The sequence below is a fragment of the Urocitellus parryii genome, chromosome 7 (genome assembly GCF_045843805.1).
Source record: "Urocitellus parryii isolate mUroPar1 chromosome 7, mUroPar1.hap1, whole genome shotgun sequence".
NCBI classification, from domain to species: Eukaryota; Metazoa; Chordata; class Mammalia; order Rodentia; family Sciuridae; genus Urocitellus; species Urocitellus parryii.
Window position 1 is genome coordinate 66468411 of NC_135537.1, and position 5325 is coordinate 66473735.

The following is a 5325-nucleotide window of genomic DNA, read 5'->3' on the forward strand; positions in this document are numbered from 1 at the left end:
ATGAATAAAAGATTTGAATAGATTTCTACAAAGAAGATACATAATTGGTCAATAAGCAAACAAGAGGAACCTCTATCTCATTTTTAATGGGAAAATGCACAATTTCCCCTTCATACACATTAGTTTCACTAAAATTAAAAGGAAGCATAATAACAAGTGTTGGCAAGGATGTGGAGACACGGAAATCCTTAGTACTTCAGGAGTAAATATAAAATGATGCAGGTGGGTTACATATAACCCAGAAATTCTACTCTTACATCTATATCCTAGAGAAATGCAAATGTGCCCATAAAAAATTTATATACAAATGCCTATAGAAGCATTATTAATGTGAGCCAAAAAGTAAAAACAACCCATGTCTATTGACTAATGAATGAATAAACAAAATGTAATATATCCATATTATGGAATATTAGTTGATCATTAAAAGAAATGAACTACTGATACACACTATAATGTGGATGAACTTTGAATACATTATACTTAAGTGAATAAAGCCAGTCACACAAACAGAAAAAAAAAAAAAACACTCATATATGATTCCATTCATATGAACCATCTAGAATAAGGACATCTATGCAGACAGAAAGTAGGTTGGTGACTTTCAAAGACTGGATGGAAGAGAAAACAGAAATGACTAATTTGTACAGACTTGCTTTTCCAGTTGATGAACATATTCTAAAATCAGACGATATTCTAAGGTCAGTTACTCAATGATTGAACAACTAAAACCAACTGAATTGCAGATTTATTAAAGAGTGGATTCATGGTATGTAATGATATCTCAATAAAGATGTCATTAAACATGCACATAGAAAAGCTTAACTGAAATTAGACAGAAATTTGTTACAGACATTCAGCTTTTCCATTCACCACCTGGGTTACTTCGGGCATGGTGGCTTTTATGACTAATGAATCTATAGGTCCTAAGACCTGGACAATTATAAGTATTCAATAATAAGAACACTGCAATCAGCACCAGGACTGAATTGGACCAACCAGTCCATACTACTTAGAAGTTGTCTATCCATGGCCAAGTTATTAATCTCTCTGTGTGAAAGTTTTCTCATCTATAAGATAGAGATAATGATAATATAGCCTTCGTGTGAGTTGTCATGAGTTCTAATTGGGCTGATGTAATTAAAGTGCCAGAGTTTTGAGATTTTTAAGTTATCAGTGTCTGAATAGCAAAGGGGTGATACTTTCTCAAAAGTCTGCCTCAATTAAGATTATCAATTCCAAATAGTCATTGTGTCTGTTTTGGCTAGGAAAGACATATTAACTGCACCTGTACATAAGTAAGTGATAAATATAGTAAGACACAAGTCATTGACAAAAATCTGACCCCTTTATGGATGGCAGATTTACATGGAAAATAGCAAGGGCCCTGGTGCATAGCTAGGAAAAGTTTGATTCAGACATAAAAAATCAATTTGAATTGAAATAATTATTTTATAATTATGTTTAAAATACTAGAATCCCCTTTCAATAGCAATTTAGTCATGGAAGCTAACTGCCTATCTCATTGCAAGTGCTTGATAAAAAAATGTCTTCTAAATGTTAAAGAGTTTTGTACAAGTAATTTTTCAAAATTATATAACTTCTTTAATGTTTCAATATCAAATAAAGCTTGTCTCTGTGTTTGGGCAAAACCATTTTGATAATTTCCTTATAGACTACTACAAAATATTCTCTCTCATATATGTGTGTGTGTGTTTACATATATATGTGAATAAAATATTTTTATCTAGTCATTTCCCTTAGGGAAAAAAAAAGTACAGGAAGAAAAAAAAACTGTTGAGGGTCACAAGTTTATAAATGCCAGGTTCAAGACTCAACTTACATCTCTTTTATTCTAGACTAAATGTCTCTGTTTCACCAGTGGATCCCATACTTTTGCAATAAAAGAAATGACTTTTGACAAAGCACGACAGTATCATGAAACACCCACCACATGATGATAATTTTACTTTTAGTGTCTGTTGTGATAAAACAAAGACAAAAAAGCTCTAGAAGCTGTCTAACAGAGATTCTCCGAAGATTAATAACTTTATCAAGAATATACATGCCATTGTTGAGACAAAGGAGAAAATTTTAAAGGCAAAATAAGAACGATCATATACATTATTTGGAAGCAATAAGCCTTGGCTATAAGGATCAATAACAAGTGTGGGATTAATTCAAGGTAGAAGTTATTAGACATTCTTGCAGATGAATTTTCTGTTTAAGTGTGTAGTAGTCTTTGTGTAAGGTTATTATTCTGGCAGATTCTTTTGTGCTAGTTCTTATTATCAGACAAACATGAATACATGAGATCCCCTTTTAACATAATTTCTTGGCTTTATTTGAGGTTGTTATTACTGTTGTTGTTAGGGTTTGACTAAAGTGACTCCATTTTTATTCTGACACATTTCACAAAGTTTAGGAGTTCTATTCAATTATATTTTGATTAACCGCTCCAGTATCTACATAATGCTTGAAAAACCTAAAGTGTGTGTAATTAATTGATCAGAGCAGGTCAGTATGGTGGCAGCCCATTTAAAACTCTTCAGAATTCTTTGGTGATTTTACCATTCTTCTTTCACATCATGGAACATAATCAAGTTTTGGTCTGCTTTATTTGAGGGACTGTAAGCAGTTACCCTTGAACTAGCTCAAGTCGAAAGGTAGCTTAGGATCCTTCTTTTAATCACCAACAACCAATTATTAATGCATTAGGAACTCATAAATACAGGCTGGTTGAGGTACGCCTAAAATGAGGCCAGAATATAGCATATGCCCTAGGATTTAAGTTACACGTGTCTACTGTGGACCCCAAATGACTCCCAACCTAGAGGTACCTCAGAATTAATTGTGAGAAATGCAACAGAATAGGAAAACAATATACCAATGAAGCATTCACCATAATAGAGGAATCATACATCTTTTTATGTTATGAGTTTGGCATGGCTAGCCTGTTTTTACAGTATCTTTCTCTCAGTGACAAAAGTCATGAAATGTATAACCAGGATTCCAAGCAATTCAACTATGCCTGACTCTAAATCCCATGGTCTTTCTACTATACAGTGCTGCTCTGCAATAATTCTACTCAGAAGGAAACACACACACACAGGGTAATTTTCTAATCCCAATTACAGTTCTCCAATATGGTAGCCAACCTCAAGACACAGATGGATGACTTCAATAAAGTTATTGTCTCTGTGTTTGGGCAAAACCATTTTGATAATTTCCTTATAGACTACTACAAAATATTCTCTCTCATATATGTGTGTGTGTGTGTTTACATATATATGTGAATAAAATATTTTTATAAAATATTTTGCCTGAGTGTCCTTATTCTAAATGTTCTTCCCAGAACAAAGGAAAGAATTCTGAGTATTATCAAGGATAGATTATGAAACCAGCTGAGAGGTACAGACAAAGTTGAGTCACTGAATGTCTTGCATGGACTCAACTTGGGTGTTGCAGTTTTTGAACTACGAAATAAGAATCAGCAAATGAAACTTGAAACTTTAGACTTTCAAATTTTCCCTAGGAAATTCAGAAATGCTTTCCCATATTAAATTCCACAAATGTCTGTAAGAACCAGAGTACCCAGGTACAAAGAACCAAAAGGCAAATTAAAATGACCTCCATTTATATAAGGGCAGCACTTTAAAATTTGGCTTAAAGGTAAAAACTTTCTGTTCCAGGGTGTTATTAATTTTTCATTTAAACTAAGCTGCTTTGTTCTTCCAATCCAAATTGAAACCATGACATATTTCATACAGTTAAATTACCAAGAAGAAAATAAAAATTTTAACCAATAAGAGCATATAATTATCACTCTGACCAATAAAGTAATTCTTTCTGAAAATGTTCACATCATACCTAGAGATAGAAATTTTGAAGTTTAATCTCTTCAATAGGAGAAACTTTAAACACAAAAATATTTTAAAAAATGGTTAATTGTATTCAATTTTCTATAGACTCAGTACTTTAAAATATTGTGTTCTACAGAATTGAATCAATAAAGAGTAATCTCTGAACCAACTAAAGGACTAGTAATTGTGTAGGTAGTCCCAGAAGAACAATCTATGTAAATGAATCTAGAGTAAATTAATTTTATCATCCTTCCAAATCTTTTTACGTGGATACCAGTGCTGTTATTGGGTTTTTTTTTTTTGGGGGGGGGTGTTTTGTTTAGTTTTTTGTTTCATGGGCATATTCGCCCATTGCTTTTGTTTTTAAAACATTTCTGATGAAATAATTTTAGTTATACTTAGGATTTGCTAGTAACAAATGAACGATGCTACTGAGTGACAAGATAAATAGCTTATGCATGGAAATGTTCTATGCTCATATAAAATGTTTTTAAATATAATACTAATGTATCTGGTGTGAACTAGGATCAAGTACCATAATGAGACTTTACTGAGATCCAGATAATTTTCCAAACATACAGAGTTTTGAGGGCACTGAGTATTCATATACTTATCAGTTTAATTTTCTAAACATCTTGGTGAATCCATCTAAATACCACCTGAGGTACATGATATATCTTCTTGCCTGAGTGTCCTTATTCTAAATGTTCACCCCTTTGGGGGGTGGGGAGCAGGTTTTTTGTGTCTGGAGTTCCTGGAAGGAAGTAAAACAGTCTCCTTGGGATTCCCCTTGGAGCCTCCAGGGAACAGCTGGAGAGACTCCACCACAAAATGGAGCAGGACAGCTGGCAGGCTCTCTCTTCCCCTTTGTTGATTTTTTTTTCCCCTTGCTGAGTGACATTCCCCACCCCCACATCATCCTTTTCTTGAAATCCTTTCTAATCCTTTTTTGCTAATACCAACTTCTATAGTGGGACACAACTTTTCTCCCCCAACCATGAGCACCAACAAGGAGCCAGAAATACTGCCCTGCTTCCATCTCTTTTAAAAATCCAAACGCTCAGTCTTTTGTACCTGAATTGCCATGGACTCTTCTGACAACTTTGATCGACTTTCTCTAGATTCTTTACTTTGTTCCCAAGCTGTCTCTTCTTCTATTTCACCTTAAAATTTCCAGAGAGAGAGAGAGCAGTATGGAATTTAGAGAGTAAAAAGGATGAAGGGCAGTGTATGATTTTAATGAGAAATCAAATACTTTTCTTGAGAAGCATTCTGAACTAAATCAATAATCATTTAAAAAAAAAAGAAAAGGGAGAGAATTTATGAAGATTTAGCTGAATTTTTTTCCATTTTCTAGTAAAAAACTATTTGAATACAAAATTTTGTGAGTTATTCTCATTTTAGGTGAGTTAGGGCTAAATTTCATCATTGTTATGGTTAGTACATCATTTACTAGCTAAAT